The sequence below is a fragment of the Staurois parvus genome, unplaced genomic scaffold (assembly GCF_062004578.1).
Source record: "Staurois parvus isolate SC_StPar_1 unplaced genomic scaffold, SC_StPar_1.0 ptg000136l, whole genome shotgun sequence".
NCBI classification, from domain to species: domain Eukaryota; kingdom Metazoa; phylum Chordata; class Amphibia; order Anura; family Ranidae; genus Staurois; species Staurois parvus.
In genome coordinates, this window is record NW_028317932.1 from 15,397,565 (window position 1) to 15,421,776 (window position 24,212).

A 24,212-nucleotide genomic window follows, 5' to 3' on the forward strand; every position below is an offset into this window, starting at 1 on the left:
CCAATTGTTAGAATGACTTCTCTGGAGCGGGACCAGCCATAGATGAAATTTGGCCGATGCCTGCTGAACCGGCTGAGTTTTGATCCATCTATGATCTATGGCCAGCTTTAGAGGAGTGGGGCCATGTTTGGTTCAACTACCATCTCAATGCCGATGACACGCAAATCTATCTCTCTACCCCTCACCCCTTCAGTCTCTGCCCGAATCACTAGCTTTCTGAACGACATAGACTGGATGTCACTCCACTTCCTCAAATTAAAACTTGCCAAAACCGAGCTCCTAGTTTTCCCCCCAGCCCACACCCCCCCCCCGACCTCTCCATCACGACCAATAACACCACCATTAGCCCCACCCCGCAAGCCAGAGTACTAGGTGTAATTCTAGACTCCAATCTGTCTTTCCAGCCCCAGATCCAATCGCTGACAGATTCATACAAACTCCACCTCCGCAACATCTCCAAAATATGCCCCTTCCTAACCCCAGAAACTACAAAGCATCTCATTCACTCCCTTGTCATATCACGACTTGACTACTGTAACTCCCTCCTCGCCGGCCTACCCCAACACAGGCTATCCCTGCTTCAGTCTATCCTGAATTCTGCGGCCAGACTCATACACCTTACCAACCGCTCTGTATCCACCACCCCCCTCTGCCAATCCCTCCACTGGCTTCCGATTGCCCAACGCATTCAATTCAAAATACTAACATTGACGTACAAAGCTGTTCATAACACTGCCCCAAACTACATCACCGACCTGATGTCCATCTACCACCCAAAACGCACTCTCCGCTCCTCACAAGACCTCCCACTCTCCAGTTCCCTGGTCTCCTCCTCCCAAGCCCGTCTCCAGGACTTCTCTAGGGCTTCCCCCATACTCTGGAACTCACTACCCCAATCCATCAGACTGTCACCTACCCTCCTTACCTTTAGGCGCACCCTGAAAACCCATCTCTTCAGAGAAGCCTACCCCGCCCTCACCTAACTGCTGATCTCCTCCACTCTCCCCACCACTCCATCCCCCACAGCTATTTCCTCCTGTACCACTCTCCCCTCCCTCCTAGATTGTAAGCTCCAAGGAGCAGGGCCCTCGAACCCCTCTTGTATTTTATTGTATTGTTACTGTACTGTCTCATGTATTGTCTCCCATTGTAATGCACAGCGCTTACTGTTGGCGCTATATACATACTGTGTAATAATAATAATAATAGGAGAATTAGGTTAACCAGATGAATGTAACTCCATCCTTGGTGCTCCCTCCCTACCAGATTGGAAGACATGAAGATGGATGGGACATCACCTGAAACTGGCATAATCAAAAGGTAATACAGAGGCTGACATTTCTGACCTCTCCTTATGAAAATGTCTATCACACTGATTCAATGGCTTTAGAACTTTCAAAGTCACTGCCTATGAACAAACATGCAAATCAGTTCTTTCTGGCTTTCTAATGTTTGTGCTTACTCCAGATCAGTGACAATCAACTGAGACTAAAGACAGCAGGCAACTAGCACTCATAGGAGGTCAATAATGCCTAAATCATGTATGCCTAGCCCCTGCATTTCTCTCTTTACATTAAAGTAGACCTGTCATCAATTTGTGAGATAAATTAAAGCTAAACTCCATCCTAAACTAAACGTTTTTGTTCTGTTGTTTCAAATAAGGCATCTATTGGCCCTGCAATATCAGAATACAGCATATTTGCCTGCCATACACTGCTAGCAGATGAATCAACTGGAAAAATATAATACTGCACTTCACAGTAATCCATAGGAGCTGTTGTAAATACAGGAAGGTGGGGGCATCAACAGGTTTCCATTTTTCCAGGAAATTCCCTTTAAGTTGGAACAAATTGCTAATTTTCCTATACATAATAAAACAGTCAGTCATGCTTAATTAAAATATGTTCTCTGACTTTGAAAGCATGACTTGTCGCTTAAATTATTTATCAAAGGCTTCCTTTAACGCTTTAACTTATATAGGTCATATGGCACGCATGCCTGCATTGCTCACCTTCAGTTGGGAAGTTAAAAAAAAAAAAAAAAAAAAAAAAATTTCCTGTGAAATATTTTACATCTTTCAAGTAACCTAAAGTGACATGGATGACTGCAGCAGTGGCAGACTGCAGCTGATAAACTCACGTTTAGGAGCTGTTCAGCGGTTTTTTCAGCAGCCCCTGAACTCTCCCTAATGTTTTCCTATGTGTCCATGTAGTAGTTGTTTACAGGCATTTGAGAAAGCTTGAGTTCAGCAGTCAATTTTTCAGTGTTTCAAACACAAAACACTTGTAAACGCGGGAAATCGCGTTTATAAGCGGTTTCAATTTTTTTTTTTTAACTCTTCCAGTTCCCGATGCTGTCCAGAACCTTTTTCCATCATGAAAAATGCATGCAAAGCATTTTTAAGGTACTCAAATGGACAAAACACTGAAAACAGGATGTTCCTACCAAGCTTGTCACACATTGTAATGACCAATACACACCTCAGACCTTTCCCACCCTTGGAAACAAAAGAAATGTTAATGAGCAACTCACACCTAAGCTAATCTCAACACATACTGCTGTCTCTGCTTCTACTCTCTGTATTTCTCTGAAACAGTCTGAAATAGTTAATAATTTACCACTTTTCAGTGCATTCTGGGCATTTTGGGAGGTTCTCTTGTGCTTATCTGTAAAACACACTTCTAAAACGTAAACGGGCATAAATGCATTATGCAAACACGGCTAAACATTAGCACGATCACAAGGTTGAGATCAAGAGATTTTTAAATAAAAGAATAAAGAAAGGGGTTTACTTAATCATCATAAAAGTAAACACATAATCATGCCAGAAAAAAATAGAACGAAAATTGTAGTGACCTCTTACATTGGTGCTCAGTGTAGAAGGGGCCCTTTGCATTGGTGGTTGGCAGGCGATCCATCTGCCCCACGCCTCTCTCCTGAAGGAACCCCTAGCTATGTCTGGAGAAAACCCAGAACCATGGCTGCTAAAGACTGAATTATAACATCCTCACAAGTTGATAAAGCTCATCCAACATACTATATGTAATAATCCTCCATATATCTAACTTATGTGAAAGTGCCTTGCAATTGTTGCCACCCTTGCTCACATGTGGTATAAACCCTTTTGTAAGAAAATATTTAGGGTTTTACAAAATCTAGACAAACAATGATCAGGCCCATCTGGAAATCATTTAACTATCTATCATTCCTGGTCATATCACTAAAGCAAAAAGACTAAGATTGCAGGGGAATCTAGTGTTTGAAAACACACAAATGAGAATTCGTTCACCCAATATACCCATCCACTACTCAGTGCATGTTGGGAGATCTCTCTATTGCAGCTTGTGAAGTGATAATCTGATGTGTAGCTTTATCTCGGATTAAAGAATGGACAACAAAGCAACTCAAATGCTAGTAACTCATACACAAAGAGCGCATGTGGTATATACCACATAAAAACAGAGTGTTTCCATATCCTTACTTGTGTATTGAGAGAAGTAGAAGTCCAGGTTATTACTAAATGGAAAATTTGGATTTCCTTCATACCCCAAGGACATCACACAAAATGTTACACATTTATAGTATATATAAAATGTTACACATATACACTCACCGGACACTTTATTATGTACATCTGTTCAATTGCTTGGTAACACACATTGCTAATAAACCAACCACATGGCAGCAACTCAATGCATTTAGTCATCTAGACGTGGTGAAGACCACTTGATGAAGTTCAAACCTAGCATTAGAATGGAGAAGAAAGGGGATTTAAGTGACCTTGAACATGGCATGCTTGTTGGTGCCAGACAGGCTGATCTGAGTATTTAAAAAAAACTGCTGATCTACTGGGATAATCATGCACAACCATCTCTAGGGAAATCGAGACTCATCAGATTTGGCAACATTTTTCCAATCTTCTACTGTCCAATTTTGATGAGCTTGTTTGACTTGTAGCCTCCGTTTCCTGTTCTTAGCTGACAGGAGTGGCACCCGGTGTGGTCTTCTGCTGCTGTAGCCCATTTGCTTCAAGGTTTGACATGCTGTGCGTTCAGAGATGGATTCTGCATACCTTGGTTTTAACGAGTGGTTATTTGAGTTACTGTTGCCTTTCTATCATCTCGAACCAGTCTGTCCATTCGCATCTGACCTCTGACATCAACAAGGCATTCTGATCCACAAAACTGCCTCTCCCTGGATATTTCCTCCTTTTTGGACCTCTCTGTAAACCCTAGAGATGATTGTGCGTAAAAATCCCAGTAGATCAGCAGTTTTTTTTTTAAAACTCGGACCGGCCTGTCTGGCACCAACAACCATGCCACATTCAAAGTCACCTAAATCCCCTTTCTTACCCATTCTGATGCTCAGTTTGAACTGCAGCAAGTCGTCAGCACCACATCTACATGCCTAACTGCACTGAGTTGCTGCCGTGTGATTGGCTGATTAGCAATTTGTGTTACCAAGTAATTGAACAGGTGTACCAAATAAAGTGGCCGTTGAGTGTATATAACACTGTTAGGATATGGTACCCATTTCTATATTTGACCTTTGACACTTTCTAATTAGGTTATTACGAAGCTTAAATCTTCATGGCCACAGGCTCTTACTAGAAGCGGATTTTGCCCATGAGTGACAGACAAAAGCCTGATCGAAGGAAGAATATGGTTGGTAAGTTAACAAGACGCTCAGGATGGCATTCTTGGTTCATACAACCCAAAGAACCCCCTGACAATGCAAAGCTTCCTCTGAATGCTGGGACTTGCACTTCAGTATTGGTTTGTAGCTATTTGAAAGTTGGGATTGCCAGAATTTTTAGGGCCTAATATATTGTGCAGGATTGATACTGGTTTCCCAAATAGGAATTGTATCGATTGCCATTGGACTGTGGGGTGGATCTCTATCCTATTTTTTAAATTATTGGAAGTTTGTCTAGTCTAGTATTGTCTAGTTCATAACAGCTGGAAACACACCGTAATGCCAATGTCTTAGTATTGTGTACTGGTTTTTTTTTTCTACTGCACAGAAGCTAAGTGTTATCTTTGAATGGCAAGTGGTAAACTCTATTGCTAGCATTCCAAAAAAGGATTTATTTCTGGGACCATCATTCCAGCTGTCTGCACATCTAATTTTTTTGCAGCTGGAAACGTACTTTAATGCCAATGTAATGTCCAATTCACAAAAAAAAGAAATACTAATGTAACGGTTTTGTGGTATTTTTTAACGCAAAATGAAAAATTTGTTGGTAAACACAGCAAATACTCATGTGGTAAACTGTTAAGTCCAATTCACAAACTGAACAGGAAGTAACAAAACTTGCAACATTTATCACCAGGGTTTTGGTGGTGGGATCAATGCAGTATTTCCTGATTCTCTCAGGGTGTTTGGGTAATTGGAAAAACCAGGCATGGAGGTGTTTGAATGTAATCTTCAGTTCAACCTGCTGAGAAGGCATTATTTGGAGTTGGAGAAGAGTGGTAGTCATGGCTCCAATGCATTTTCCAGGGCGCACACTGCTGGATGACTTTACGGAGGCTGAAGACCTGCGAATGTTCCATCTGACCAAGGAACTCATGCTCCTACTGTTTGTCAGGCTGCGTGTAGTGTTGGAGTACACCACCCAGCAAAGTCATGCAATACCAGGCATGACCAAATTGCTAGCCGTGCTGCATTTTCTTGGAAAGACCTCCTAAAGATGGTTGCCGGGGATGTGGTTGGAATGTCACAGGAATCCTTTTCAAGAATCCTTGGAAGAGTGCTACAGGGCTTTCATCGCATTGCATTAACCTACATCTACATGCCCTCATCACGGCAAATAAAAAATTATTGTGTTCTAATTTTTCCATGTTTCATAAATGTGGTTTACTATTGTATTTCAAAATGTAACATAAACCATATTTTTTCATTAGGTGATTCAGGATATCCTGGCTCCACCCACCGGAAAAGATGTGCAATAACTTAAAGCGCATGAAAATATGCAGCAATTACCGCATTATCAAAACTTTACCGCAGTAGTTATTTATCACACAATTCTTAGTGAATTGAACATTTACACAATTGTTTCCACATGCGTTATTTAACTCTTAGTGAATTGACCCCACAGTGTTTTAATGTTTTGTAAATGTCTATGTAATTTTAAAGTAGCATAATGCTTATATCATTATTTATCACTTATTATGTTGGTCCTTTATAGGACACCATATGTTATTACCTAGGCAACAGCCGTTGATTGAATGCTCTTTTGGCCACTTGTGAGTTGCAAGGCAAGCCTACCCTTCCCATGGAAGTGTTCCTTAAGTGTTAGCACTTTTATGGACATGGTTTGATAAGTTGGTGTACCAGCAATTGTATGATTGTTCTAGAACTGCCTCAGTTGCGGATATTAGATTGTATGTTATCTTATCTTGTTTCTAATTCTGTTATGCGATAAGCACAATTATGACACTTGATTTAGAAGTGGTTGAGCTACATAGTATGCAAGTTCTGCTTTGGCCTGTGGGCTGCTACTCCATCCACCTGTTCTGTGGGGGCATGCAAGTGTATATAAACCTGTGACCAGGGGCGGACTGACAACTCATGGGGCCCCCGGGCAATAGGGGATCATGGGGCCCCTGTGTCTTTGCCCAAACTCAAAAAAGCCTATGAAAAAGGTACCAGGGGCATCTCACTGACCCCGGGCCCTCGGGCAGTGCCCGAGTTTCCAAATGGTCAGTCCGCCCCTGCCTGTGACTATGATTAACTTTAAAAAAGTCTTATTGTGTTCTATTTTATTTAGCGTACTCAGGGGAGTATTTACCACAAGGCAAACAAGGCACTTGCCTAGGGAGGCATTTTTCAGGGGGGCAGCACCTCCCCTCAGAAGAAGGGATGAAAGAAGGGACAAGTGCGCCATGGGAAACAGGTGGGATCCAAGAGAGGCTGCGGGCTGCTTGATGGATTATGTAGATCCTGGCTCTCATTCCCAGGGATGTCCGGAGTTTTGAAGAGGAGTGTCTTTCTCTCTATGGCCGAGGGGGAGGGGGTAGTGGAAATCTCTACCGAGTCGGGGGTAGGGGTGTTTTTGGTCAATGTCAGGCTCTCTTTACAGGAGGGGGAAGGGGGTGTTGGTTGGTGTCCGTGGGGCAGACGATTTTTGTGTTGCCTAGGGTAGCACAAATCCTAAATACACCACTGAGCGTACTTAAAATTATACATATGGTCCTGAGGAAGCAACGCTGCAAAACACATTGACCTATCAATTTGCTTGAAGATATACAAACAATCCTTATTACTTTGTATGATGTAACTTTATAAAAGAAAGGAGAGTATGTTAGTCCCCATTTTTATTGCTATATTTTTAAAGTTTTGTAAATAAAACGTTTATGAATTTTAAACACGGTCTTCCCTTGGTGCTAGTAAAGTCCTTCACTTTTTCCCCCCCATCTGGGGATTCTTTGTGACTATAGATATTTAGGATGTGATACTAATTTTGGCAGCAACAGTCTATAATTATCGAATACTTGTTTATTGGTTTAGAGCTATGTGTTCACTTCAGTGGACTAGTGGTATACTTTATTGCTGACCTTCCAAAAAGGCATTTGTATCTTGGATTATCATTCCAGCAGTTAAATTAAGCAAAGCTGAAACCACATGAAGATTTTAGAACACCTTAAATGGGTTTCACACTGCAGAAAACATAATTTTTTTAGCCAATGCTGGCTATCGCTCATCAGCAGAGGATCAATGGACATAATGGTTTCTTTGGAAGGGGATTTCAGTTGGGGATCAGCAAGATAGCAGAACCACTTTGTACCAGTCAGATTAATATGAAGAGGCCCAAATACAAACCAAAACCGCTACAAAAAATACAATTATGGCTCAATAGTGTTAATGTTTTCCACATATGTAAAAAAGCCTGAAGCAGAGGAGTGAATATTTTCAAACGTTTCCTATAAAATGAATAGCCTTATATTTTTACTTTCCTGGTTTGAAGCAAGAAATCTAGTTGAAGCCTTTGGCCAGTAACAAACTAAAAGAGGTTAAAATGATCTGGAAGAACTGTGGTACCAGCTTTCTTTTTTGATCTTTTTGATCACCATAGTTACAGAATCCCTGGGATTTGTCATGCTTTGTTGATAACCCACTTCTCTTGGCTGACAAAAACCACCCAACCATAAAACCCGAAACATCCATTATCCTATGCACCTCCTAAAGTAGTACAAGGAAGAAATTCATGGGGAAATTAATTCAAGGCAAAGAGGATTAACCAGATTCAAATAATGAACAATATCAAAATTTACCTACCAGGGTTAAACAGTAAAGGTTACTCTATGACCGTCAATGTAGAACCAACAGGACTGGATGTAGCATTATCCGCAAAAAGACTTATTCTTGAATGGTGTTCAATAGGATGTTTGAATGGATCTTGTAATAACTGCAAAAAGAAGAGAAAAAGATTTCACTATAGAGTTTAGGCTTATTAGTGTGAGCAGGTTTTAACATATAAAATTCTATCAAAGTGAGGGACGCGTAAAGTATTCCAACCTTGGAAGAAATTGTAACATGTAAAATAATGAGCCTGCAGATTTTTCTAATCTAACTACTCCTTTGAAGTTTATTAACGTCTTTACAGATTTCGGCAGACAGAATATGCGTCTTTGTGTTGAGGAAGACAACAGCACCTGAAATCAGAAATCCAAGCCTTTGGCAGTATTCAAGTGTGTAGACAAATCACGCTGTTGCAATCACTTGAACAAAGTGTTCAAAAAACACAGCAAATCAATTATTTACCGGGATCTTGAGTTACCTACAGATATGAAATAACAACCACCCAGACTGAACCACAGTCTCCTATTATCTGATAAGTAGTAGTCAGGTGGAAGAACTGGAGAAACCGATTAAAAAATCTACTCCTTCTTGTTCAACTATGTTACCCCTGATAATCTGGATCAAATTTAGGCCAGTTCCTGATGAAATTCACCCATTGGGTGGCTCTGTCAGCTGCCTTCCCTCAACTGAAGAGCCAGGTGAACTGTCAGCCAAACACCAGCTGCATTCAATCAGATGAACCAATGTTTGAGTATTTTGACAGAAAAATCCACAACACAAAATGCCTAAACTTCTTCTTTAGCACAACTGGCATATACAGGTCTCTATTGCTCTAAGGTGCCTATTGTGTGCCTTCCCCACATGATGTCTCACACTACTAGTTAGAGTAGCGCATGTGATTTTTCTGTACACCCCAACTCCACGATTCTCTGCCCTTGTCATTCCTAGACGTCCCTTGGTAGCCCTCAGCTCCTCAGTCCCAACCAATGCAAGGACAAACTCCACACTTCCAAGGAAGCCATCCTAGAACCCAGCAGGTACTTTGCTCCAATTTAGGAGATAATTTATACATGTCAAAACACTGTATTAATCTAAGGTAACGCAAAAATTAAAGATAACTTCAACAGATTCCTAGCAAATAACTAAGATGGATTTATAGTGTACCCTCAACATTATTCGGCACAACCTTCATTCATCAAAACCACACGTTGATGTGTACTAAGCCTACAAGAGCATCGGCAGTGAATGGAGCGTGGATGGGTTATTTCTGAATGGTCACTTTAGAACAAACAATATTTCGAGAAAATCTGAAAATCTATATATACAAAGGCTCAAGGAACAAAGGATTCCTGAAGGTAAGGCTACAAGTAACAATAAGGATGAACAGAGAGGGACAGGCTGGAGCAACACCACCAAGATGAAATCCGATGCATTATGCAGGTGGGCTGTATCCTCGAGTCTATACAAGTACATATTGTTGTCACTGACTCGGCAGTATCTTTGAAACTAGAATAATCCCAGTAAAAACCTACACTGCAGCAAGCTCTTAAGCTAACCATTTAAATATACAAGCAACACCTTTGTTCACGCAAATAATTGGCTCCAAGGTCAGAATTATTATAAAATTAAACTTTGCTACTTGGAAAGTTTGCTCGGTCTAACTGCCAAAAAAAACAGTAATAAAGCCTTGTAAATGCTCTCTGACACTAAAGTGCTCACTATGAGGGCTTTTTCATACTAGCAACTGTGCTGAATGCTCAGCCGCTGGTGTGTGCTGGAAAGATTCAGTGCCAATGTGCTGATCCCGATGCGTTGCACTCTTTACTGTTTTTCTTTTCTTTTTGTTAGAACTTTATTCAAAAAAATCACAAGTGACATTTTAATATGTTTTACTCGCCATGGCATGTTGTGATGAAAAAAAAATAAAAGTACTGCAGGCTGTACTTTTTTCAGTGCACACTAACACAGTGCAGTGGGGTGATTTGGCTCAATAGGGAACAAAGCTTTTTACTTGTTCTTCCACTAGTACTGCTCTGGCCAAGAGTACCCAACACAGTTCCAGCGTACCTGATGTGAAGAGCCATGATGGGAAGAGCATCACTACTAGTGCCCGTGAGTGACAATTAATGCAGAAATAACTCCTTCCAATCATTTACGATTTAAAGCAGAACTCCAGTCAAAATTTTTTTAAAAATGACTAATCCATTAAAAGATACAATAAAAAAGCAGCTGTTGCTGCAATACTCCTTCAGCCAGGAGGCATTTCCCACAGTACTTCTTTTCTGACAACAGAAACCTCAGACTTTTGCTTTAACAGAACATTTCAGGTTATACAACCTTCTAGGGCTTTTCATATTTAACTATAGCACATTTACTTAGATTGCTCCACCTTGCCTAATCTATGCATAGCTGAAAGCATTTTAAAATAATTTCCAAGGACACTTTGATGCTGAGATAGTGTATTGGTGTTTAACCCTGTTAAATAATATCTACTTAACTGGACAACAAAATTTACATTTATGCCAAGAGCAGCATTTCACTCAAAGCAGAGTTTTGTTTGGACACAAAGTTGAGTTGTCACCTATTGCTGTCTTATATTTTCAGGAACCCTTCGATTTACTGTGCTATTGAAATGTTCCTCTGAAGTTTATATAATGCAAAAAGAAAAATTCTAGACAAACTAAGATCCCATCACAATCTTGCCGTAGCTGGGTTGATTTGGGTACCTAGACACAGAGAATTCACCTCTAGGGTCGCCAAGCCAGTAGATAATTTCAGCCAAACATAATTACCCAACAATGAATCAGCAGACTAAAGCTAGCCATACACTGATAGAAATTCAGACGATTCTTGTTTCCTTCTTGGGTGGCCATGTCAGCACCCTCCCACCTGACATCCCTTGGCTGAAATACTGAAGAAGCCCATCAGAAATGTTCAGCCAAACAGCTACTGCATTGGTAGAGAGAGGTAGGAAGCACAGAAACAAAAAATGGCATGGTACTCGTTCAATGAAAAGTTGGCAGCCATCTTTCATGATAAAGTCAAAAAAGTTAAAAAGGTCTGGAATCCGTGAATCTATCATTAATCTGGGGGAGATTCCAATGAGTCTCTACGGACGTCTTAACCCTCCATAGATCAGAGAGTCATTTCACATGTAGACATCAATAGCGGCCCAACTCCAACTCTATCCTGATCCCTTCTTCACTTTCCCTCTCCCCTGATCTTCAGCAAACTTGTTCTTTTAGTTTATCTCTTCCTTTGTTTTTTATTTCACAGTACACATCTTTCTTGCCTTGGAAAAGGCTTGAGGGGTTTTCCCTATGTTAGGGACCTCCCCCACTACAGTACTCAAAGTTTTGATAGAGGTAATCCAACTATAACTCCACTGTCACCAGATCCCCTGGAGATAACTTCACCACATCCAGCCCCTTGAAAGAAATGTTCACCACTTATGTTGTAGCTAGGGTTTTACTGAATATATTTCATCAAGTACGATACATGGATGTACTTTACCTGTATCTTTGTTTCTACCCTATGTCAAGATGTGTACTTTTATACGCCCTAAAGTATTACTAAACCCAGGACCCTGCATTCACTATATCTGGTCTCCCACAGTACACACAACATGGAAGTGCAATTATTTTAGTAATTATAAACTGCTAGATACCTTTTCTCATCAGCAGTTAGAACAGTCTTGTGACTTCTATTAGTGTTCAGCAGAGCATTGGTTAAAGCTCGTAGGAGGAGTTTTTTTCTGCTCTAGGAGGATCCAGAACCCCTGTCTGGACAGTGCTGATTGGCCCTGTGCTGATCACATGCACTCTCCCAAGAAAAAAAAAACCTCTCTAGCAATACACACCAAACTAAGCATGTGCAGTTTCTCCACACAGTATGTCTAAACAGGAGATAAGAGGGGGGACTATGGAAGAAGGGGAGGATCAGAGAAGTCAGGATCAAACAGCAGTTTTACACAATGCAGATTAACCCATAAGGTTCCACAGAGAGTAGAACAAGCATGCTTTACTGCATATACAGTCTGATTTTACGGTTGTGGGTTTAATAACACTTTAAGTTTCTCTAAGCTTTTATATACTCAGATTATGTAAAACCCTTTCATCAGAAATCTATTGAAACAGAAAAGTACAGCATTGGAGAAGTAGGTAGAAGTAAAGCTTTACAAAGCCAGGGATGTTATTGTGTAGTTGATGAAAACTTGGGATTAGGGACACCTTCGAGGGAGCATTTTTCTAAATATGGGGACAATTCACTGAAAAAAAAAGGACGGGCAAGTTGATGTATGCAAGCAGGCAGCTGCCTCATGTAGCACGCAGTGTCTAGTGCTTGTCCTAAATCCATTCAGAGGCTTTCAAAATCAGTTTCCCTGGGGGAGAAGAGGCTTGTATGTGCATGCTGGTTTTATGTCACTGGTGTCTGGGAATAAATATGTACTTCTTACATTTTAAAAATAACATGCTGACAAGTCTACAGCTCATCTTCAATTTCTAAAATGCAGCCTGAATCTGGGGCACCGTGGTGATTATATTTACACATCAGATTCCTAGCCCCTCATTTACTCAACACTCTTAAATAGAAATCATCTATAAAAGGAATCTATCATTATTATATTTTTGCACATAAACACATGGTGAAGGCCATATTTAATCATTATTTTAGGTACAGTATGTTGTGCTTTGTGCTCAGGCCACCTTCACACTTTACGTCATTGCTCGACATTCTGTGTGGTGCTATTCATTTAGGAAGCTACAGTATCACAAAGTACAATAAATGTACTGCAGCGTACCGCAACAAACATACAGGAAAAAAAGAAGAAAAAAAAGATCCAGGTTTTAATCCATCACTATGCCAGTCCAGTCTAAACGAATGGGTCAGCTAAGACTTGCTAAGGACAATCTTTTCTCTATGGGACAAGGTTTAAAGTGATCCTAAAAAAAGTGCCAATCCAAAATGTTTTTTCTAGTTTTGGATATCAAGGGAAAGGGTTTAATAGACAGGAAATGAGAAAAAATCGGCAGGGACACAGATAGGAAAAATCTAACTGGGATTACAGCCTTTCCTTATAGTATACAATTTTTATTCCTGTCTGTGTCCCAAACCTCTGAAAGCTGTAAGTGAAAAATAGTAGCTTCCAGATTTTTAGAGCAATTTTGCTTATTGACATTTTTGCATGCCTTCAATTCATCACTTTGCACTTTAGTCCTCATGCACACTGGACGTTTTTACAGCTGCTGTTTTCGGCTTTTGGCTCTAATGCTGAAAAATGCAGTAAACCGCCGCAAACCTCTTTTTTAGCATTTTTTTTGTCAAAAAAAGGCCAAAAACACGGAACGGAAAAACACCGATAAACGTAATGCAAAACCGCTAAAAAGGCTGAAAAACTCAAGTTTTTAACGTGACTTTAAACAGCTAACGTTACCAGTGTTATCAAAACACCCCGTGTGCATGGAGCCTTACATGTGACAGCACAGTGACTACGTGGTTAGCACTCCCACCTGGCAGCACTAGAGACGCTGGTTTGAATCCAAACCACAGCACTTCTCAGCGCTCCACAGTACTCCCTGTGCCTGCATGAGTTTCCTCCCCAGGGGCGGACTGACCATATGAGCACTCAGCCTCTGCCCGAGGGCCCGGGGTCAGTAGAGGACCCCATGAAATGCCCGTTACCTTTTTATAGGCTTTTTTGGGTGTACTTTGATGTGGGCAAGGACACGGCCCCATGATCCCTATTGCCCGGGGGCCCCATGAGTTGCCAGTCCGCCCCTGTTCCTCCCACACTTCAAAACATGCTGGTGGGTTAACTGGCTCCTGACTAAATATGCGTCTGTATGAATGTGAGCTAGGGACCTTAGATTGTAAGCTCTTTGAGGACAGAGACTAATGTGAATATATAATACAGGTTACATGTGTAAAGCGCTGTATAAATTGATGGCATTATGCAAGTAACTAAAATAAATAACATTTTAAAAAGGCACAATTTAAAAAAGTACAAATATTTGTTATTTATTAAAGCAGTAATAAACTTCGATTTGTCACTTTTACCTACAGACAGGCTTAAAATAAAGCTTACCTGTAGTAAAAAAAATAAATATCTCCTAAACATGCACCGTTTAGGATATAATTGCATGTTTTGCAGCAGGTGATGTCACCGGAGCACTTGTACTGCGATCTGAATTGAGGGCACAGTGAACGTGCCATCAATCCAGAGCTCTATGTCGCAGAAGTGACTCCCGTGCCCATGCGCAGGAGTGACATCATCATGACTTGGCCATCCAAACAGCCAGAGCCCATGAAACCCAATAAAAAAACAGGGTAAAGATGGAAGTGCGCTGCTGGAGGGCTTCGTTTTACAGGTAAGTCTTTCATAATGTGCTAGCACAGTGAACATGCCATCAATCCAAAGCTCTGTGCCACGGCCGTGACTCCTGTGCCCATGCACCGGAGTGACTTCATCGTGACTTGGCCATCCAAACAGCCAGAGCCCACGAACCCAGAATGAAGACAGGGTGAAGATGGAAGTGCGCTGCTGGAGGGCTTAGTTTTACAGGTAAGTCTTTCATAATGTGCTGGCACAGTGAACATGCCATCAATCCAGAGCTCTATGCTGCGGCCGTGACTCCCATGCCCATGAGTGACGTCATCGTGACTTGGCCATCCAAACAGCCAGAGCCCACGAACCCAGAAGGAAGACAGGGTGAAGATGGAAGTGCGCTGCTGGAGAGCTTTGTTTTACAGGTAAATCTTTCATAATGTGCTAGTATGAGATGCATACTAGAACATTATGCAATTAATTTACTTTACTACTGCTTTAATTACCCGTAAGTATAGTTTTAGCTTTTATACTTGGTGGGAATTTAGCAGAACTTTGTACGTTTTGCTGTGCTTGTGTCCGCTAATAATGATACTACTGTATTTTTATTAGAAAAATGTTTTAATAAACATTTGCGCAAATATCACAGGGCCTAAAAAAATCAATAACACCTTATTTTTATTCTACTGAACCTATGCTTTTGGGAAATGTATGGCTTGGGCAGAGGGGTCTTTATCAAACTAAAAGCTGTAAGCGGAAAAAAAAAAACCCGTAAAATAGCAAAAATGATTGGCCCCGAGTTTAGAATTGGAGTATAGGGCCTGGCAGTGAAAAGATTAAAGTCTGATTATGGGCTAAACCTTTATGTTTTGTGTGTCCCCCAAGGCAGTGTTAAAAAAAAAATCAACATGATAGACTGAGGACTTTTACCTTCAAAAGAATGTGCATTTATTATTTTTTGTCAAAATGTGAACTTATCGTTTAAAACACGTGTCAACATGCATTAAACTACATGTTAAATGCATGTCAACGTGCATGTGTTTTGATGTATTGCAGTAAGTTTTCCTGTGCGACATGGTGTGCAAGGGCCCTAAAGAAAAAGAAAAGAAAAAAAAAAATCAGAACATACAGCCAACACGGACTACAAGCAGGGAAGACGGATTATGGGGGTGCGCAGAGCTGGGTTTTAAGATATGGATACTCACAACCTTGACTGTGTCATCCATTGCATAGTGTAGCTTTAGCATTCATTTCCCAGCAAAATCGTTTTACTTGTTCTTCTACTGACATTTATTTCACTGTGAAGTCTACTTATGCAGCAATCCTTCTACAGGAACTCCAACATGAACAATGGAAAATGTACTTGGAATTGCTCTATCAGTTTCTATGAGACGTTGGAGCGTTTGTCAACATTGACAACTGATATGGTTGATTAGTTCAGGCTAAAATCAGAGACTTAAAAAGAACCTTAATGCAAGGGCCTGACTGATCCATAATATCAGGGTCAAATTCAACATTCTGCATTTGTAGATAATATTAAAACGCTATAAATCAGTTACAGACATATCAATACATCCAACAAGGGGAAGTGTTTAACCCTCTCATCAATTTTCAACTCATGCGGCCAGACCATTTTTGCTATTTTTCACTTTTTTTTTTTTTTAAAGGTAATAAGACTCCCCCAAACGATATGTCTATTCAAACTATATATTACAAAATTAAAAAAAAAAAAAAAAATGTATTAGCGCACATAAATACAACTTTCACAATTCTTACTACATCTAAAAGATAAAACTGTACTAGGCTAGGTTTACACCAGCAGCAGCGCTTTCTGCCCCCTCTGAAAAGCAATCTGCAGTGAATTGCTTTTCAGGCATTTGACAGACGTGAGAAGGCGATATGTCGTCACCTCACCACCTTTTTTACCTGCAACAGCCCAGCCATAAGCATGTGTTGCACATATATGTATACAGCCGGTGTAGCCGTTTTGTACTAGGAGTATGCTCAAATTGCAAATTCCCAGAATTCTCACCAAGCTGTCACTGACAGCTTCCAGTCACTGTTTACATCAGGAGCCGGAAGGATGGATTCCCAACCATAGATCACTATGACAACCAGTCACAGTGGTCACATTATCGTGAAGTCAAGGAAATACCTTAAGACAACCTTTAGCCTGGGTTCATATATGTGCAGTGCAGTATATTGCATGTGATTTGCATAGGAACAGCACCGCATTCCTGTGCAAATCACATGCGGTTTGTGCGGTGCAATTGGAGCCATACATGTTGTATGGCTCTATTCGCACTGCACCTGCATCAAAAACATGCAGGGCCCTTTTTTGGGTCTGCACTAGAATCGGATTGCATAGGAATTCACAACCATGCGATCCAATTCTGCACATCGCACTGCATTTTGTGGACCACTTTCGTGGTGTTGTTAACTTAATATACACACCCAGAGCGGTTCGCATGAACGGGGTGCGATTCTGATGCGGTGCAAATTGCGCACCACATCAGTGTGAACCAGGGCTTAAGGGCCAAAATACAGGGCTGTTTTTTCTCACAGAATAGGTGCCGGTACTCACACCCACCCACCTACCGCCAGCCTAGGCAGAATAGCAAAGTATTGCGCTGCGTGTGCGGAGTCAAATGGTAGGTGTGGCCAAACTGCGCTCATAATGGGGCATGGTGGAAAAAAAAAATGGAGTCTACTCTGGCACACATGCTGCAGTCTTTATATCCACACGGTATGCCTTAATTGTGTCATAAGCAAGTGTCCAATGCTGTTCATACACTATAAATATGACTGCAATCTCTGTACAATCTTCTTTAGATTTACCAAAGCTTTGTAATATAAGGACACACCTAAACAGTTTATTCATTGTATCAAATCAGGCAGGTCCTTGCATTACATAATTGAAGGTAGACCTAAAAGATTGTACAAATCAGATGTTATAGTGTAGGGGTCTCCAAACATTTAAACAAAGAACCAGCTAAGGCCTGGTTCACACCTATGCGTTTTGTTTGGTGCTTTTTGCAGAAATGTACTACAGTCCACGTTCACATCTATGATTATTTCAGTTGCTGTATTTTTGGAAAGGGTAAGGGTGTGTTGCACACAGGACGCAGCATTCAGGAGTAAGTAGCACACAGGACGCAGCGCTCAGGAGTAAGTAGCACACAGGACGCAGCGCTCAGGAGTAAGTAGCACACAGGACGCAGCGCTCAGGAGTAAGTAGCACACAGGACGCAGCGCTCAGGAGTAAGTAGCACACAGGACGCAGCGCTCAGGAGTAAGTAGCACACAGGACGCAGCATTCAGGAGTAAGTAGCACACAGGACACAGCATTCAGGAGTAAGTAGCACACAGGACGCAGCGCTCAGGAGTAAGTAGCACACAGGACGCAGCATTCAGGAGTAAGTAGCACACAGGACGCAGCGCTCAGGAGTAAGTAGCACACAGGACACAGCATTCAGGAGTAAGTAGCACACAGGACGCAGCGCTCAGGAGTAAGTAGCACACAGGACGCAGCGCTCAGGAGTAAGTAGCACACAGGACGCAGCGCTCAGGAGTAAGTAGCACACAGGACGCAGCGCTCAGGAGTAAGTAGCACACAGGACGCAGCGCTCAGGAGTGTGCAACGCCAAGGAGTGTGTAGTGCACAGGCCATTTTACAACTAATAATTTCCGTCCCCAGTACAGAGCTAGAGTGGGACTAGTGTGGCTGTGTAAATCCCCCACCACATCATCTGCTGTCACAGGGATGGTGAACCGCAGGGAGGGTTCTGTGTGAGCCCCCAAGAAAGATGCACTGTCACTTGTAAACACAGAAGCCGACAGAGGAAGCGCATGGTGTAGAAATCTTCCTCTACCAGCTTCTGCGTTTACAGGTGACAGTAGTGGTGAGCACAGGGCCAGTGCTGGAGGTGGATATAGATATACAGTGTATAAATGGAGAGGGGATTTTTTATTTTTTTTTTAATTACTGGATTTCTTTTATCGGGAAGAGGAAGTGCAAGTAAGCAACAGGGTCTCCCCTTGTCCATTCACAGACCATCTTGCATCCTGTAAAAAGAACACATGTTTTTAGGAAAGGAAAACAGAAGGTAAACTACACAATCCCTTCACTCAACACTAAAGAGAGGAATTATGTGTGTAATATTTGGCATTGATGAAACTATAATTTCCTTAGAAACCAGCAGCACTGCGATCCTAGCATACACTTCACTAGAGGCAACTTATTTCACTTAGGGGCTTTCTAAAAAAAAAAAAAATAATAATAATAATTTTCCTGGAGTTCCACTTTAACACCTATGGAGGACACATTGGAGTTGATTTACTAAAACTGGAGCACTCAGAATCTGGTGCAACTGTGCATGGTAGCTTCTAATGTCAGCTTGTTCAAATAGGCATTGATAATAAACAAAAGCGCACCAACCTTGCACATTATCTTAGAAAGTAAAGGGTGAATTTATTAAATTGAGATTTATACTCACAAAAGTAGCATTGGTAAAAGCATATAAAATCCAACATCAGCGTACTAGAATAGCAGACAGGAGTGAGCTCTGAGGATGAAGGGATCCCACCTTCGAAATGCGTCAGCTTCATTCTGAGAGTCTCCCCTCTTGATGGGACTCGCACCTGTCTGCTATTTCAGTACGCTGATGTTGGATTTTATACGCTTTTACCAATGCTGCTTTTTTGTTTTTGAGTATATATCTCAATTTAATACATTCCCCCTTTACTTACTAAGGTAATGCGCAAGGTTGGTGCGCTTTTGTTTTTGTTCTCCGTTACAGTTTCTATTGGGCTTCCCCAGCTTTGTGTTTAAGCTGCACAACCTTTGATTGGCCATGGGATGAACTTTTATATGTGGTTTTACCCACTGAATTCTGATCTGGGTCTCTGAGCACAGGATTTGTATCTGTTTCCGCTGATTGGTTTTTGTGCAGAGCTGCACCAGATTTTGCACCATGAAGTTTTAGTAAATAACCCCAGTGAGTGGACACCATTTGCACTGCTCTAGCTCCTGGGAAAATGAAAACCATAAGCTAAAGAACAAAATCCAAACAGGGTCCCAACAAAAATGGTGTTGTTGCCCGCTGCAAACCACAAACTCCTTGCCCAATATTGCCAAAGTTGCCAAAATAAGACAACAATCATCACATTTCATCTATGTCTCATTTTTATAAGTCTGGACAGTAAATTGACTATTGGTCAGATATTCTACTGGTCTCCTTATTAACCTCTTCCCGCCGGAGGTACGCATATATACAGCCTTTCGGCAGGTGGGCTTTAACACCGAGAGGTAACATATACTGAATGAGACTCTATGTAAACAGTTTTCTGTGCTGAGAGTGAAGGACCTGCGCACTTTCAGCACAGTTACTGATAGGGGAACAAAAAGCTCCCATTGCATACTTCTGATTGAGAGCTTTCCAGTCATGTGAACAATGGGACAGCTAATCACAGCAGTCGCATGATCGGAATGCTCGCCTCCCAATGGTTAAAACCTTTTAAATGGCTAGGAGATGGCACTGGGGGTGGGGGGGTGGTTAAAGATGCCATTTCCCCATGATCTCCAATCCTTATGTACAGAATGTGTAAATAAAACTATATAGACAACTTTGTGGACACCCAACCATCACACCTATATGAGCTTGTTGAACATCTCATTACAAAACTATCAGTATTAATATGGAGTTGGCATCCAAACACCACGCATTAGTGATTCTAAGAGCCTCCACTCTTCTAGGAAGGTTTTGGAGTGTGTCTGTTGAAATTTGTGCCAATTTAGATATTTTAGCACAGTGGTTCTTAACCTGGGTTCGATCGAACCCCAGGGGTTTGGTGAGTCAGTCTCGTGGGTTCGGCGGAGGTGAAGACCCACACCCGACTCATATGATTCGTGATGACATGCCCCGCTTGTCCATCATTGGCTGCAGGTGGTCACGCAACATCGCTTAGCCCAGTGGTCGGCAAGCCGCGGCTCGCGAGCCACATGCGGCTCTTTACACGCTTTAATGCGGCTCTTGTGTGCCGGGCGCCCGCTCCCCTCCCTCCTCTCGGGCGGCAGGGACTCTGCAGCGTGATCCAAAAAAAAAAAAAACAGCCAGGGCAGCGCGCTCAAATGCAATGATTGGCCAGTCTCGCTGCCACTCACATCCTGATAGCCAGTGATTGGCTGTCAGGATGTGTGTAGGCGGGGCAGCGTGACGAACGTGAGAGCAGCTAGGCTCCTCTCACAGTCCGCCCTGAAGACCGGAACGGCGCGGGAATACGGCGAGAGGAACGCGCGGAGCAAAGGTAAGTGAATTGACACAGGGGGGACTTGGCTTACTACTTGCTACTTACTTACTACTACTATATAAGGGATGAATTAATATGGGGGATGAATTACTATAGGGGGGATGAATTACTATATGGGGGATGAATTACTATGAGGGATGAATTACTATATGGGGGATGAATTACTATTGGGGATGAATTACTATATGGGGGATGAATTACTATATGGGGGATGAATTACTATATGGGGGATGAATTACTATATGGGGGATGAATTACTATATGGGGGATGAATTACTATATGGGGGATGAATTACTATAGGGGGGATGAATTACTATATGGGGGATGAATTACTATAAAACAGTGGTTCTTAACCTGGGTTCGATCGAACCCTAGGGGTTCAGTGAGTCAGTCTCGCGGGTTCGGCAGAGGTGAAGACCCACACCCGACTCATATGATTCGTGCAGTAAATATTCATTATTATGTTTTTGTTTTTGTGTGAAAATCATGTTTTAATGGTTTTGTTCTTTGTTCTTAACGGTTTTGTTCATTTTGTGCACCTATGTATAAATATATACCTATGTTTTGAATTTTAAAAATCATATTTTATTTTTCCAATTAAGAAGGGTTCGGTGAATGCGCATATGAAACTGGTGGGGTTCAGTACCTCCAACAAGGTTAAGAACCACTGTTTTAGCATTTGTGAGTTCAGATACTGACGTTGTACGAGAAGACCTGGCTCGCAATCAGGGTGGGGGTTAAAGATGCCATTTCCCCATGATCTCCAATCCTTAGCATGTACAGAATGTGTAAATAAACTATATAGACACAACTTTGTGAACACCCAACCATCACACCTATATGAGCTTGTTGAACATCCCATTACAAAACTATCAGTATTAATATGGAGTTGGCATCCAAACACCGCGCATTAGTGATTCTAAGAGCCTCCACTCTTCTAGGAAGGTTTTGGAGTGTGTCTGTTGAAATTTGTGCCAATTTAGATATTTTAGCATTTGTGAGTTCAGATTCTGATGTTGTATGAGAAGACCTGGCTCGCAATCGGTGTTCTAATTCATCTCAAAGATTTAGAGTAGGGTGGAAGTCAGGCCTCTCAAGCTCCTTTACGCCAAACCTTTCAAACCAAGCCGATATGGATCTGGTTTTGTACTCATGGGCACAATAATGATGGAACAGAAAGGGGCCTTCCCCAAAATGTTGCCACAAACTTAGAATTCTGAAAGAAAAAAAACATTAAAGTAGCGGTCCCAGTATGTTCAAGTGACAGTCACATGGATGTCTACCTGCCTTTTCTTCTCAAGGAAACATCTATTATTCTATGGAAACCCTTAGTGGGGGGAAAAAAAAAAACAAACAAACAGACAGAACACGTTTCAGGCGATTCTAACTTTTGAAATCTTAGAAAGGTATTTATAGGAAGCTGCTGGTCAAAGCTGAGCTATTTATTTGGGAGGTGGTGGAAATGTATCACTATATATAGCTGCATAACAAACAGGTTCTCTAGGTTACATGTGTTTTGTAAACTCCATGGAGATTCAATGACCTAAGACCTATAATCCCTGGGAGGTAAACACAATGAGCTGTCATCACTTCACTGACATTCATTCCCAACTACACAGGATAATAGAAAATGCTGTATATTTCAACTGTATGTAAATGAGTCATCCACTTCACCCACAACCGACATATGAAAACAGAACACAGGGCCACGATGACAGGAAAGCCAATAGTCACATCTGGTGCTGGAGATTATCTTTTGGCTCAAGGTACTGTGGTTCAAAGGCAGCTGGCTGGGCACCCAAGAAGCCCAGTTAAAACCTGCTTTTTAATTATTAATTATGCCTGTGCTTCAGTACACAATTAGCAGATAAAAGCTCTCATAATGAGGCAGAGTTTAAAGGCAAAGCTTTAAACAACATAGAACAGGAAATTGTGAACATAATGCTTACATAATACAGAATACTGGGAATTTTACCGCAGGAAGTAAGGAGGTAGAAACAGAGAACGCATGTAACCAACTTTCACAAGAACTTTATTTTAATATCAAACAAGATCAAAAGTACAGCTGGATTTTTTTTATTACCAAAAAACAGTGTGTACCTACACATAAATGAAAGGGCCGAGATGTGCTCGATCTGTCACAGGCCAGGAAGCCACTGACATTATTATAGGTGCCTGTGTATTCTATTTGTATTTTTCATTGCTGATTCAAGAACTTATTGATCCTGGCCATATATGACTTTTCACACTGTGGACAATCAAATTGGTCAAAGTGATTGTACCACTTCTGAATCCCTGCACCATTTCACTGTACTTAACCACTTCCCACCGACCTGGCGCATATATGCGGCCTCTCGACAATACTGAGAGGCCGCATATATGCAGCCCTAGGTGAACACTTTACTGTGCTGAGAGCACGCTTCCAGCACAGTAAGAGATGGGTACCGGAAAGCTCCATCTGCATTCGGGAGCTTTCCAATCATTTGACTGCTCACCTCCTCCCCCCGGCATTTAGATTCTCTTAAAGGCCCAGGAGGTGACAAGAAGGGGTTAAACTGATTGTAAAGCTAGGTTTTCTTTTTTATTAATAAATATTGTATACTTATCTGCTCTGTGTGGCCCCAATCCTCCTCTTCTAGTGTCCCCCACCAGCACTGTCAGCTCCTGCCCCTCAAAGCCACTTATTATGGGGGCACTCATGTGGGCTCACACCCATGCCAGGCTGTGTGCATCCAGAGACACACACAGCTCAACTCAGCTCCACCCCTGCTCTCTTGTCATAGAATTTGACTGACTTCAGTAGGAGCCAATGGCTGCAGCTGATATCGAGTCTCCTGAGAGAAGAGCTGCTGTAGATGGGCACAGCGCTGGATTGAGATCGGGCGCAGGTAAGTGTTTGGGGGGGGGGGGGGGCGGGGGACAGGCAGGAGCAGATTGTGAAGGGTTTCTTACCTTAAAGGATAAGTTCACCTTTTGTAACATGTTATACCCATATTTAGTATTCCTGTCAGTAAGTATCTGCCTGCCTGTACGAGATGTACAGGCACACAGAACAACGACAGGTCTGCAGGAGACCTGCATGGCACCAGCAATCTGTTGATCGTTGGTGCAATGCTTTACAGGCTCCAGAAACAAAAAAATAATAAATGCACATTTTTTTACCTATAAAAAAATGTGTGTTCATTATTTTTTGTTAAAAGGTGAACTTATCCTTTAAAGAAGAATTCCAGGCAAAAATTATTATTTTCCCATGCAGTGGGGCTGTGCATGGGT

General features: G+C 41.7%; 1 protein-coding gene across 2 annotated transcripts in view; it reads right to left on the reverse strand.

Moving 5' to 3' along the window:
• OSBPL3 (oxysterol binding protein like 3) overlaps positions 1–24,212 on the reverse strand; it is a 298,404-nt gene that overhangs the window by 237,071 nt on the left and 37,121 nt on the right. For both annotated transcript variants that reach the window (XM_089673211.1, XM_089673212.1), the window contains exon 2: positions 8,281–8,410. The gene's annotated coding sequence lies outside the window, so the exon portion shown is untranslated. The remainder of the gene's footprint in view (positions 1–8,280; positions 8,411–24,212) is intronic.